Genomic DNA, 15,181 nt, shown 5'->3' on the forward strand with positions numbered 1-15,181 from the left:
ACCTCCCCAAATATAGTTTGCCTGCAGTCATGCTCACAATGGCAAAGCTACAGAAAACAACTACCATTTCTCTTTTTATAGATTGCGCTTCCTGGGCTCATATGATGTTATGGATAATATTGGCATCTGCATGAGAATTGATGTTTTCAGTCACCTTGGGTGGACACTTTGTTATTTCTTCTGAACTTTCATTTTTGGAGGCAATAGACTGCTGGAGCCTTCCATTTCTCTGGTTTCTGACTATTCACAGATTCTGGTCTTTCAGATCCCCATAAAGCACATTTTTTGCATTTTTGAGTAAAAGAACAGTGAATTCTGTCCTGGGGAAAACACTGCTCAAACTTAACTACAACACAGAGAGCAAGCTCCAAATTCCAACAGTATTAGCAACTGGTATGAAATGTCCTAGCAGATAATACCTTTCTGTGATTTCAGATAAGCAACTAAATAGAGAACATCCATCTCACATAAAATGTTCCAGTTTTTCCCACCAATAGTCCCATCAAAATATACCCTCAATGTGCCACATTTACTTCCACACACACTTTTACCAGTATACTGGTAGTAACTCAAATGTGGTCATCCTTACAGGAAAACAAGATCAATCATGAGCACTTTGCTAGCTGCTGAGACAACTGCTATTGTAATTGTTGTTGAACACAGATATTTGCCTTCCAGGGTGTGACCAGGCAATGTCCCAGGTGTGCTTCTAAGATGCAGTTAAGCAGCACTTTTTGGTATGGGACTGAGGGACAGACAGGCTTTGTTGTTATCATATTGAAGGGAAGCAGTTCTCAAAGTCAAGAATAGATTCCCTTCTTATGGTAGAAGCTAGTTAAATACAGGGTTTCAGATCCTAGTAAGAGCTAACTTTAGTGAACTGTAAAAACCAGATCCAACTGGGTTATGGATTTTAAGGGAGGCCTAACTAAAGAGTGTATAAGGGGCTGAGCTAATGAAGTTCTCCTCCACCAGGACCCCAGTGGCTGTATCTTTATTTTATTTTTTCAAGTGCCCATTGGAGATGAATTGTGATTCACTTTAAAAAGGGATTCTTCTCATAAATCGATCAGTGTTAGACCCATTTGACCTACTAGTGTCTCTTTAAAGATTGATGAACTGGAACGCAAAAGTGAAACTCTCTCACTTTAACTGTTCCCATCTGAGTTCCTTACACTGTGAGATACATTTTTAAAAAGACTTAAGGAGTGGTTGTATCACTGATTCAAATTCTAGGGTTATTGCACAAAGTGTTTCCATTGCCTGGCCATAGGCAACACAGCCACACGAAGGCCATTAGCAAAGACAGTCACAGGACTGGTTTAGATTAGAAACTGTTGCTACTAAAAATGTGCTGCATTTCAGGGACAATAGCAGATAGTCCTTTTTACTTTCATACTGGTCACTAATTAAATGCAAAACAGCAGCATTAATTAAAAACAAGGGGGGAAGGGATATGGAAAAATCACTTGCTGGATTTATATTTTCCCTCTCCAAGTGAAAGAGCTTTCTGGTAAACGACAAGCATTTTGGCCATGATTAGCAAGAGAGGCTGCAGGTAACTGACTCTTCACTCATGAGGGTACCACTGCATCCAAAAAGAAAGATAAAAGACTTTCAGTTTAGAGCCATGCCTTGCACTAGGCAAATTCCACTTGTTTTCACATAGCTATCTACTGCAAATTTAGTCTAATACTTGGTTTTTCAACCCAGGATGAAGTGTTGCTCACCTCTGTCCTCCCCTAAAATTCACAGGCAATGGTCAAAAGCCCCTTCTTTGCTCACAGATACTGTGGGGTCGGCACCCAAAGAACACTTTCTTGAAAGTGCAACCACCCTTATTTTACCCTCCTGGGTCTTTTCCTAAGCTGATTGCTTTGAGCAAATAAATAATAGTTGGGTATAAATAAATATTTGGGTATTTATCTGTTCAGCTTCATTCAGATTGTGAGTATGAACTGTCTTATAGCACCTGTATATCAGAAAGACAGCATAACTGGCTTGGTATACTGACACTATTGCATAAAGCAGAAAAAATAGCCAGTAGAGGGTGTGGATGATCGCTTTCAATTATTTCTGCACGCCAGCCAAAAACAGATGGTTTCTTGAACCATGATTTTTTCTCTTTAATTCAACTACTCAATTACATCAGAATTCCTAATACTCTGCTCACAGTTATCACCATCTAACTTACTACCTGAGAAAAACGCTGCTGCATAAATAATCTATTGCCTTTTTAACCTGAAGGTCTCAGCATCTGGTCTTCAAGAATATGAAGAGTTTCTAATTTAATAGTAGAGTATTCTCATGATAGTCATCCGCTTCCTGCAGAGACCCAGAAGTGTGGGGAGAGATGAAGAGCAGGCTGCCTATCACATGAAGAGCCAAGATGTGCATGCTATTTGGCAGCATTCAGGCTAGAAGCATGAATGTTGCACTGAAGAGATAGTAAACCGGGTTTTAGCGTTGTCACTATTGCTCAGTGCTTGGATCTATGCTAAGTCTCAGAATACAGCGCTCAACCTGGCTTATGTTCCACTGCAACAGTCTGGACATAGCTGCAGGTTATCTGGGATTCCTTGGAACTTTCTCCATCAGAGACTTCCAGCCCATCTGTTTTCCAAGACGCATATCCCAAAGCATGAAACCACAGCCATATCCTGCCTGTGTGTTGTACAGTGTTGAGTAGAAGTGCTTTGAGAGTGAAAGCAAAAATGCAGAGGTTGTTCCCCTGACACAGAGGACCAGACACAGTCTCTCTGCTGTGTGTGGCTGGTTAACTTTCAGCTGAATTCACACAAGCAGCAGGATCTTTAAAAAAAAGCATCTCCAAGAAAGATCTGCTGAGGACCATGTAACAAGAATAAAGACAGACCAGACTTGACAGGTTTGCAATTAATTTTCCTTGCCTCTTACTTACTTACATCTTTGATTCTGGCAGCCTTCCTCTTCTGAATGAGAAACAGGCTCCCTTCGTTACTCCTAACACAGCAAAATCCATAACACGGCAGGTGTTTGCTACTCATTTCATTGACACAAATATTATGTTTAATCAAAAGCTGAAGCAAGACAAAATGAATGAAACAAGATAAACCAAAGTAAAGCATGAAGCACAAGTCTAAGCCCAACTCTTAGCTGTTCAGCAGGGTGTTGGTGGGCAAAATCTCAAAGAGCAAAATTTGTCTGCCCACATATCACATTGTATTGTCAAACCAACCCATATTAGCTCCCCAGAGACATTCTAATACATTTCTTGCTCATGTCCTGTCTACTAACTAATGCCTTATCCAGAGACTATACAAAGTCTTTCTCCAGTCCCTTCCAGTTGTAAGTATGGCCTACATATAACATGCCCCTCCTTCTCATCACCCAGATGATTTCAAACAGGACAGCAAGGAGTCTAGCATTAGGAAAAGGCAAAATCTAAGAATCTTTGTGAGCCAGCTGTTGTCTTACCCTAGAAAGCTAATGGAGATGTCTGTAAAAGACAGGGATAACTACCTTCAAAGCAACCATTGGACAATGCATTCCAGCCGAAAGGCAGTAACCCAAGGACCTGAAGCAGAAGCTCAGCCATGCTTGTCAAATGATGTATTTGTAGCTGCACTGAGATTTGAGATTCAAGCTTGAAAACCAGCATTACTTGGAAGTCACTTAGAATTTCAGCATGAGAATTGTGAAAGTCTTATTCAAGACACACTACTAAACACATAATTATTCCCACCAGGGAATCCAGAAGTGGAATTTGTGTGGGTGCTTACTCTATTACGTGAGACCAAAGAAAAAAGCACCAGAAGAGTCTGTGACACAGAGCAGCCCTTTCAGCAAGCAGAAGGCTGTTTATCTCCTCCTTTAATAACATCTACTACCATGTCTTAATAGAGCAACTCCTCCTAACAGCTCCTCCTCTCTACTGTGTACCCTGATGAGATGTACACGATATCAAAAGCAGCACTGGATGAAAGACGGAAACCCCAAGATGTCCCTTTTTCATCATGTATAATTTGTTAAGCTAGTCAAAAAATAGCAAGCAATTTAGCCTGGAATTTTGCCAGCTCTGGTATTCGTAGCACATGTGATCAAAGAGACAGTCACTGGGAAAACAATCCTGCTTGTAACCTGACTTCCAGCACAAAAGGCAAAGCCTGTAAACATTACTATTGATCAGAGTGGAACTATTTTCATCAGGCTGCATAACACTCGACATTAAACATCTGCAAAGTCAAGGCCTACTTAAGCTGAGGCTGGGACAGATAGTTCCAATGGTTTAACATTCCCAACACATGAGCAATTTTCAGAAGAATAAACAACTGAAGACACTATGAAATCACACTGAAAATCAAAGAAAAGGATTCATAAATGGATTTTATGTAATACTCCAGGATATTGACATATATAACAAATTAAAACAATTAATTCATCTTCCTACCTTCCACTGATAATTTTTTAATTAAGTTACTTATCTTTATCTACATATTTAAGAATGTAGATCTTTCATTATTCATCTCTTAAAGAAAATCAATGCTGTCTTGATTTGCTACAGCTCAAACAAGAGAGCAGTATTATTTAAGATGAGACAGCCTAATGGAAAAATAATTCATTAACTTTATTAACAAGCTCTAAAAATATGTCATTGAGCACATTTTCATATTCCCAGAAGTCTGAATTACGAACCAAAAGCTTAATGGTTTGCAGTATGACTAAAATATACATAATAGATTTTTTTAAAATGCTTGTAAATAGAAGAGGGAGAAAACTATTAAAAGAATTCAATGAAATGTTTTAGAAAGTTCATCCCTAATACTGAATTCTATTATGAAAACCACTATCAAAAAGCTTCATAGTCCGTAATGAACTAAGAGACTGTGAGCTAATCTCTAGCACTGGTTAGGTGCGAGCACCTAAACACCTATCAGCTATACGGCTTTGAAACATTTGCACATCAAAACAGACTCTGGTTTTACACTTGGGATCCTAAAGCTTTATAAAAGACACAGTGAAAAGAGTGAACTTTGAATCCCAGTTTCTTGAGGAAGCAGAGTTTTTGTAGTCATCTTAAATGTCCTTTTCTTCTCAGGGTGACCTTAACTTTCAGATTTGTAAAATGGTTTCCTCTTGTGTTCAATCCTACGGTGTAACAAGTTTTAAAAATGACTATTTATCTTCTGTAATATATTAGTCACATGTAGCAGGAGAAGCCTCTGTGGGAATTTTTGCTATCGGTTTTGCTCAAGCTTAAGTCAATGCTGATTTAGAAAATACAACTTACGCTTAGCAACAAGCAATCATGAATATATTTATTGGAATAACATCTTTCCATTCTCCTCCAGCGGTGTTCAGTTTATCGGCTGCAATACTATATGTTGGTATATATTTACAGTGACCAAGGCAATTTGAAAGTAATGCTTTTATGTTGCCCATCTCATTACACTTTTACAAGCCTGAATCACAAGCACTGGGGAAACAAACAGATCTGATAGGTCTGAAAAAAAGAAATGAAATGCAAATTAGCCAGGCAGGTATATGTTATATTCATTCCTGGGAGGTGAGAATCAGTGCATTGCTCAAAAACTGCCTGTTGCAAAAGTCAGATTTAAACAACTTTAAGTATTTTTAGATTTTGCCTTACTAATCATGACCTCAGCTGCTGGCACCATGTAATGACAATAATGAATAAACATGCTGTGCTTATGAAGAACTAGAACCTAACAAGCTGATCAATTGTTAATTCTATAAAGTGACTAAAACGTGTCTCTACTATCAATAAGTAAATCAGCATTTATCTGTGCTACTAATGCACCTTGTACGTATCCTCCAGCTATTCTGCTCTTCTCTATAATAATGTAATTATCAGTTTGGTCATATTTAAGTACAACCTGAATGAGATTTGATATTATTTTTGTCCTGAGGGTGAGAAAATAGAAGGAAAAATTGTTTGAATATTTAAAGCGACACGCTACATTTGTTTAGAGAATGCAGGTTTTCCATTTGCCCTCCAATTAGTTATACAAAATTATTCATTAGAAAACCAATTATTTCACAGTATTATTCTTAAATCTTACAGGCTATTATCAGGCAGTCATTCCAGAGAAGATGGTCTTTTTATTATTAAAGCCCTTTTGCTCTAAGCCTCTGTAACAAAGAATTTAAACAAAAGACAACAACACTCATTAACTGTAACAGAAAATGATACTTCTGTAATAAAAAAAAACAAAACCAAAACGTTTAAAGCAAGATCAGTTTCACTTTATTCAGTCTTTATATTTCCTCTTAGATGAGATGTATCAAGTTTTCAACCATAATACAATTATGTATATTCCAAATACCTTAATTACAAATAGCTACCAGTCTCCATTATATTTCTAAGCAAGATTTGCAGATTCTGTCCAAGAAGAAAAATGTTGGAACACATGCAAAAAACAGGAGTTTTGCTGAAAATATCTGCTTTCCTTCTCATTCCTACTGCTGTCTGCAAAGACACAGGGTGAATGCAGCTACCCAACCATCCACACAGCTCCTCTCAGTCCAGGGTGCAACTAGAGAGTAAGCACAACCTGAAGCATGTCTCAGGTGAATGAGGTACATTGGCAGAGTAATTAGTTGTATTTAAGTTGCTGCACCTTTTTCAGAGTTATATGCAGTAAATATTCTTAAAGGTTTAGGGCTTCTTTGTCTATCCTATTGTTAAACCAAAATATATATCACAAAAATACATTAGAAACATCTACAGGAAGGAAATGTTCTGGAGGGAAATGCTATTAAGTATGTGGATAAGCTCAATACCAATTAATTTCTAACACTTAACGAACCAAATGAACCTATTCATTTCTCAGGTGAAAGGTTACACTAATTCTGCCAGAAATTGCCCTGCCTCACCTCAGATCCATCCCTCCATGTCAATTTGGTGTAGAAAAGGAAGGAGAACCCTTTTTACCCAGGACTCTCTTAAATTAAAAGAATCAATGCAGGCTTATAAAAATAACTCTTTCTAACAAAATTTTATTCTTTTAATGGTCTCTGAAAAGAAACAGCTCTGTCATTAAACAAAAGCAGAATGAACCATTTCATCAACACACCAAAAAGACAGGGATAATTTAGTACTAAAATTACTATTTTGCTTTTGTCTCCTTCAGCCCCAGTTGAGCCTATATACCCTATAACTGCTAAGCATTTCCACAGTTAAATTGTTACTCCAGTAGTACTCTTCAGGCAGACAAGCCAATGTCAAATGCTCTCTGACATTCTTCCAAATAATGGATATTAGCTCAAAGGTTCAGAGACACTGAGTAATGTAACAGAGGAATATGCACATACAACAATCTATATTCCACAAAATTGCTAATCCTTTTTTCAGACTCAATGGCCTATTTTATGTGCAAGTCCACTCACTGCTGTAGATGCATGTTTGGGGAAAATTTTATAGCACTTGACTTCTAATTGTGGAACCTCACTGTCATTAAACTGACAGTGCTCAGCGCAAATAGTGATGCAGTCAACACAAGCCTACCAGACAGTCAGGACTGGTCCTTTACAACTACCTGTATTCATGATGGGCTAACTCCAGTGCAATCAGGAAAACACTGGTGGAGTAAGGCCCGGCTGTGCATATACAAAGAGGAAAAGGTTTAGCCTCATAACAACGCCAGCTGATGGACATTAACTTCTCCAGCTCACTGCATCCCAGTTTTCCTTGGGGAGGAAGGAGTGCTGTGGTCCCAGAGCTGCATTTCAGAGCAGACCAGCCACAACAGCCTTCTCTCGCCTCAGCTGTGTGAGCGTGGCTGACAAGAATTCCCTTCCCTGCATGCTCAACAAGGCGCAATCCAGAGAGCATATCAGAATGGTATGGGGGAAGGCTCACTCACTTCCTCTCAGGAGCTGATATATGTAGTGTGCAGGTAGCAGTGGAAGCGAGTAGTGGGGCATCACAAAGATTTCCATATACTCCATCACATTCTCTAGGAACAGAACAAACAGATACCCTGAATACAGCCCTGGCGTTGCCACAGTCCCTAGCAATGGTCAGAAGAGGGAATAACTGCAAAGGGGAAGCGATGACCCCTCCTTTCTTCTTATTAATCCTATCTGCTGAGCATTTGCCAGGAAACTGGGAGGAAACCAGCAAGGAGCGTGGACTGCCTGAATGCCCAGCAAAGGGACCATCACCAGCAAATACAGCTTCTCTATTTCCTTTTCAGAATTATAGGGAATAAAGAGTCTCAAAGGCTAACTTAAGCAGGGCTTGTGTCCAAAAACATGCTTCCATTAAAGACCCCAACCACATCTGTCTAATAGTTTAAACAAAACAAGAAGTTTCATTTAGGAATCTAAGTTAAATGTATTTTTCTAGGAAATTGTAATACAGATGCATTATATTCATTTCTGAAATAAGGCATTTCTCTTCCTGTCTCCAACATTATTAGCATGTTCCAGTGGCTTAAATTAAAAAGGATTCATTTGTTTTATCACCCTGATATCAGCTCACTGCAATATAACATTTTTGAAACAAGAAAATATCTCAGCTTAGCACCATAAATTCAATGCTGCAACAAGATAAATCCTCCCTATTAATGTAAACTGTTGTACTTCACAATATATCTACATCTGCAGTGCACTTCTATTTGCTGATCAGGCTATCATAAACACATAATTCTCGTTGAATTATGGAAGCAGCAAAGAAATCTGAGAATAACTATGTTCTCTAGACTAAAACAGCCACAGTCTGGTCCTCCAAACAGATTCAGTCATGCAGGGATGTTCCTGCTTGTATATGACAACATAAAATACCACCATCCCCACAGCTGGAAACTAGATAACATAACAAAACACATCAAAGTATCATCACTCCTTAATTACACATGCACAGAATGTATGCTGGAAGCTTTATTAACTTCCAATATATATAAGTCCCAGAGATGCACATATGAAAGACTGGGCACCCTATCAATTAATAACTTCCAAATTTCCCCCTGAATACATGAGGTGACACTGAAATGATTCAGAAAATCAGTTCCTCATTTAATTTTGTGGAAGAGAAAAATCGCTGACTATTCAATGCTTCCTACAACAGCTACATTTTCTCCTTTTCCCCTTTATACTGAGATTAACACGCTGAAACCTACACCAAATTGGAATTTGGCACACAGCTTAGGAAATGCAAACACACGAATTAATAACCTGATTTATGCAAATATGAACCAGAGATTTGCAATTTGTTCAAAAAAGCTAGAAGAACTCATGTTAACTCATTTATCCATGCCCAGGCATTACTCGCATGCTTCTGGTTTAGTGAGCAGCTTCTTGAAAAACAAGCCTATGAATGCTTTAATGGCTAAAGCATCTGAGCACTCTTCTTCTAAAGAGTTAGTTGCTTACAGAACCAGCAAGTCCAGCCTGGTTCTCATTAGAGAGTGTCCTTCAGATCAGAAGGATGTAATGTATGAGTGAGTCATGCTTTGCATTGGCTGATTAGAGAACAGAATGGGGCAAGAGCTCTGCATCAAGAAGCAGGGACTGAATTCTTTAAACCCGACTTTTACTATCGTGTAACACCAAGGCTGGCATTGCTGCCCCTCAATATATTTATCCTTGCTTGTTATATTTCACAGCACTTGCAACAAAGCTGTTATTATAGAAGAAGGAGGGAGAAAACTTGTACTGGTGCTGTGCAGAGGGAAAGAGCCTCTGAGGCCTGACCCCACCAGAGTTTTATTCCACAGATGTTCCCTGTAAAGAGTAACTGAAATTGAAACACAGCTGAAGGGACAGTAAAAACAACAGGTCACCTTTTGAGTCACCAAGATTCCCAATACTACTTTCCTTCATTTGAGCTTTACTCGGGCATAGTGGTACCAATTCCGAGAAAATCTGCCTTTCAGCTCACAGCCTTTCCAAAATAATTGCTGGAAAATATAAAATAAAGCAACACTGGTGGAACCCACAGGCCTTTGTTCCTCCTTATATACGTCTTTAGAATAGCAAAGAGGCTTCAGTGACACAGACCGATAGAAATCCCCAAGGCTTGCAAGTAGTCGGGATGCTTTGCCACTGCAAAGCAGCTCAGATCGCCCTGCCTAACCTCAGGTGAAAGTGTGCTGTGATCTTCTGATCTGCAGGGTTGGCACTGGCTTCAAAACAACCACTTGCATGGTGGTTATCAAATTCTTCAAAGGGAATAAGAGTTGCTGAGGGAATTCTACTACTAAACCTTGAGAGGGGGCACGAAGTCCCAGGGCCATAAACTGTGAGACAAGGAAATCTAATCCCCTGGATGAAAAGTATATATAGAAGAGCTCTTTATTCTGAATATGCTTCTGAAAAACAGTATCCTCAAGACCTTCCTCAGGAGACTGGAACGAGGCTTAGCCCTCCAAGGTGTCTTCTTACTCCTTAGTCATACTGATAGTGAGTTCAAAAGAATAAGACATTTGTCTTAGACCATTATTAAAGATTGATGCTCCAAACAACACAATTTTTTGCACTCACAAATTCAAGTTTAGTTCTGTATTAAGAGCTTAATTTTTCATTGGCAAACCGATGTTGGTGGCATTGCAAGAACACAGTAATTTCATGATAGCATAAGAAACTTTATTTTACATGAGGCTGAGAATTAGCTGCTTTCCATTAATTTCAATTTTCCAGCCATTTCACTGCTTGCCTCTTAAGTGTAGATATTTTCTAACACTTGAGAGGCACTGACCAAATTCTGCCCTTTTCACTCAAAGCTGGGTCCTTAACTGGGCATCTTGCTTGAGGAAAGACAGCAGGGTTAGCTTCAGATTAATAAAAGTTTGGCATGGGGAGATCAGGAGCTGCTCCACACAAGTATCATCAACCAGTTGCCAATTCAGATCTAACCCAGAGCAGTCACATCTGCATGGCAGTACCAGGTAACGCCTGCACGGTGAGGTGTACGACCAGAACTGGTGGATTTAATCCGGTTCTTAAGAATTTTTAGTACAAATCTCAGTGAAGTCAATGGGAATCCTTTTATGCAATTTAAATCATAGCCCAGAATTACCCAAGCGGGAGCAGCCTTCTAGACAGCTGTGGAAAGGGGCCATGGAATAAGTGGTATGAACCCAGACTGTCTCTGCACCCTGGCAGGGCAGAAATCTCTTCAGTATTGGACTGAAATCTATTACTGAGGCTCTTGTATCTTTTTGCCTGTGTTTTTCTCCAATAATTAGGAGCTTTTAGCTACCAGAGTACATCAAACCTGTACCTTCCACAAGCACCAAAGTCACTCAGAAAAAGGATAGCAAACATCAATGTGAGACTAGACAGCAAAAAAAAAAGCAAGCTGCTACAGCATCATCTAAACATAAGCTACTAAGTAATAGCATTTAAAAAAATCTATTTCACACAGATGAAAATCATTACAGTTCTCTAGAGACCCTCTCTCTCTCGCTCTCTGCAGTAACCTGTGTCATTTCCTAGCTAGTAAAAATGTGCCACAGGATATCAAAAGACGGTAACGTTCCCCTAATTTTAATATTCCTCTAATCCAATAATGGCTTGTTTACTGCTTTCTAATTTAAAGGTAATTCATTAGATATATTCTGTCACATCTTATTGGCATCGAAAGCATAAGAATCATATGCACCTCTGAGACACATCGTTGTACTGCTAATATTCTGTGTGGTTCCCTCGATGCAACTGGCTACACAAATGGCACTGGTAAGGGAGTGAATGCATGTACATACATAGAAATTACAACAAAAACATTAAAAGACTTCAGAGATGAACTCTGGACCCCAGAATTTACATCCACTGAGAACTCCAGCAAAGACAAAGTGTTTAAACTAACATAAGTGATTTGTGTGTAAATATTTGTGATAGTGACACAAAGGGTCTCACAGAGCCTGCAGGGAAGCCTCCAGCTGACCTATGGGAGGCCTGAATGAGTCTGCTGCAAAACGATGAAGGAGGAGAGGAGAGGCAGCCTGAACTCAGAACTGCACATTTTGGGAGTCAGACTGCGCTTGGCAACATCTGTTGCGATTCTGCAAAAGCTACCCAAGACACCTGAATTTTTGAGCAACCCTACAGCAATGTAACAGGAACTGAGACCAAGGGCTTCAAACCTGCTCGACCTTGGCAGCACACAGGCACTGAGGTCCTGGGGTGAAAGCAAGAACAGAGTAGGAGCCATTAGCACAGTGGGGGAATACGTGTTCCTGCCTCTCCAGCTACGCAGCATCCACCTGGCTGCACGGCTCCCTTCTCACTCCCCTGATACAGACCCTGTGCCTACCTCCACGTGAGCAGCTCCACTCCAAGCAATAAGGCAAAGGAGGCAATTTACTACAGGTAAATCCACTGTGTGCTCAAACACATTGTTCACGCAGCTTTCCTGCCACAAGGGCTGAGAACTCTTTGGCTGTTTATATTCTGCCAGCAGCCAGCTCAGTCACATCATCTTTCCCTATACTAGCATGTCCGTTTTCACTAATCTCTTCCTAAGAAGTGAAACCTTTGATCAACCAAACTCACCACACACATTTGGTTATTTAATGAACCATGCCTAGAGGGGCACAAGACTGAGGAACACAATGGAGCCATGATAGGAAACCACACCAGTTGCCCAAACTTGTGTTATTCCTTAGGAACACAGCAGGATCAACACATCACTTTGGAAGACAGTTTGGGTCAGTACATGTCCAAACCCATCACCTCATTGGCTGTTGGTGATGTCATGCCCGTGCATTAATCCCCGGTGACTGCAGATTTAACATCATGTATATCACCACATCACCTACTTAACGACAATGAGCACCACTCTTGGAGGAAATTACTGGCGCAGAGAATAAAGCAACTTGTTGAAACAGGGGAAGTTGCATCTCTTAAGTGATTATTTCCAGCTGGGCTTTTTTTTTTGTCACAGTGAAGTTGCTGGGGGCAGGAAATAACACATGCCTCAGCGAAAGGAGTGGGTATTGTTAGAGCTCTGGTTTAAAGAAAGTAAATCAAAATCTCCCACTCAAAAAGGTAAAAACGCCAGTGGTAAGAAGCCAACTGCTCTGGGAAATAAAAGTATTTCAGGAGGTATAAAATTGGTGGCTGAAATTAAAAACATTTTTAAAAAGGAAAAGAAAAATAGAAGCAAGAGTGACAAAACAAGCTTGTCCGTTTGCTAGTGACATCCCCGTCACTAGAATAACTACAGCAGCAAGCGGATACACGCACCCACTGGTACACACGGATGTTTAACTACAACAAGAGCACCTGAAGTGCTGCTGACTGACAGTCCCGGTCTCACCCCGGACCCGGCGCCTGCCCAGCCCGCGGGGCTCGCTATAGACGTGATTAAAGGAGCAAAAGCCCCGGACACTGCCCTGTGCGGGCTGCGCGGCGGGGTCCCCGCGCCTCCCGCCCGAGGCCGCCTGCCAGCCCCAATGGCCACTTAGGGGACAGACGAGTCCTTGCTATCCCCCCACTCCTCTATACAATTTACGCCGCAGACTAAGCCACCCTTCTCCCAGCGCAGCTCACCCCGTTCCCTGTCGCGGTCACAGCTAGAGCCTGCCCGGGACGCGCAGCGCCGATCACCAGCACCGGGTACCGCTCACCTGTCCGCCGCCTCGTCCGAGGAGCGGCTGCGCTGGAGAGACAAGGAAACAGCAGCACGGGTGTCAGAAGGGGGGATTCTCCTGGGGCAAGCGGGCGCACACCCGGCTCTCAGGCTGCGCGGAGGATGCTCCTCACGGACCCACTCCGCACGCAGCGGCGCATCGCCCGAAGTGCCTCTGGCGCTCCCCTCCCGCTCCTCCTCCTCAGACACAGGGGGAGGAAGCACAGTGTCGCGGCTTCTCTATCTCTTCCCTTCCACGGGACTCCCTGCTCCCTCCCTTCGCTCCCTCCCGCACACGACTCCTCGGAGCTAAGGCGGCTGGGGCGCAGGGCCCGCTCCTCCCTCCGCCCCGTGCAGCCAGGATGCTGCAGGGAAGAGCGCCCTTCCCTCCGCAGCAGAGCTGCACGCCCTGCTCAGCACGGGCTTCTGGCTGCTTGGCAGAGCCTTGACCTTATTCCAACATCCGAGCGGCCGCTGCTCAGCCGAGGGAGGGGGAATGGGACGTTGTTTCAGCTCGTAGCCGGGCCGGAGGTCGCAGCATCTTTTGGAGGAGGCCGCAAGTTGAGAGGGGTGCAGAGAGTCAGGACCAGAACCCCATCGCGGGTCCAATCACTCCTGCCGTACACCACAGTCCTACGGGCTCCCAGTGAACTACCACCTTCCAAAATTCAGTTGAAATGGCAAAGCAAAAGGTGTTTCACTGCTGCGGACCGAGGGTCACTTCAACAAGCAGCTGCCACCAGGCAACAGTCTGTTTCTTGCTCTGCCACTGACTTGCTCTACTGTCTTTATCACCTCACTTTACACCCTCAGTTTCTCCCATAGCTCTGCTGCTTGCTTAAAAAACAGGGATGCCCTAACACATCCTTCAGTGAGAGTCAGTCATTTAAATATCCACAGATTAGTCCCATTGTGAGAGAGGGCAGTCACCCTAAGTGACTGTAGGAAGAGCTCTGTGCAATGGCAGGCTGATCATGGTTGCATTCCCTAAACATCGATACGATACAAATCATCCTCCTAGACAAACATTCCTTACATGGGAAGAAGCACTGAAAATGCATATTGCAGAGCAGGGCAGGCTACTTCTGTCACAGGAAATCACTCATCAGCTGCTGATGTGGAGTTGCATATTGCCTTTCAAGTTGTCCATGTGCAACTTTCCTAGTGCACATGTGAAAAACAGTAAAAGTCTCAACAGCTTTCACATCACAGCTCCTTGTAAATTAATAATACGATAACAGACACTCACATCTGGGATAAATTCACTTAGCCTGAAAGGAAGGGCCTGAACCCCCAGCCCTAGCTCTCCCTCATCTCATGTTAGCAGAACTCAGATGTGATCTTTTAATCAACTGGAGCTACGAATCTGTCAAGATAAGGAGCAAGCCCACACCATCAGATCACGTTTCTTCATCTTATTCCTTACATGTGGAGCTGCCACCTTCTTACCTACTGCTCCTGACATTTCACATGCCTCCAGACCCCTAGTGAGCCTAGAGAAGGGGATAGAGAAAAGGTAGATAAGGGAAGGAGCATTAAGCTTGCACAAAGGACTGTGAGACGTAGATCTGGGGGACAAGGGAGAGAACTGGATGCACTGGTGAGAAA

General features: G+C 41.9%; 1 protein-coding gene across 1 annotated transcript in view; it reads right to left on the reverse strand.

Moving 5' to 3' along the window:
* The window catches only part of TAFA4 (TAFA chemokine like family member 4), a 76,042-nt gene extending 62,339 nt beyond the window's left edge, over positions 1-13,703 (reverse strand). Inside the window, exon 1 of the mRNA XM_031049265.2 lies at positions 13,572-13,703. The gene's annotated coding sequence lies outside the window, so the exon portion shown is untranslated. The remainder of the gene's footprint in view (positions 1-13,571) is intronic.
* Positions 13,704-15,181: the final 1,478 nt, after the last annotated feature.

This window comes from Melopsittacus undulatus, chromosome 9 (genome assembly GCF_012275295.1).
Source record: "Melopsittacus undulatus isolate bMelUnd1 chromosome 9, bMelUnd1.mat.Z, whole genome shotgun sequence".
NCBI lineage: Eukaryota > Metazoa > Chordata > Aves > Psittaciformes > Psittaculidae > Melopsittacus > Melopsittacus undulatus.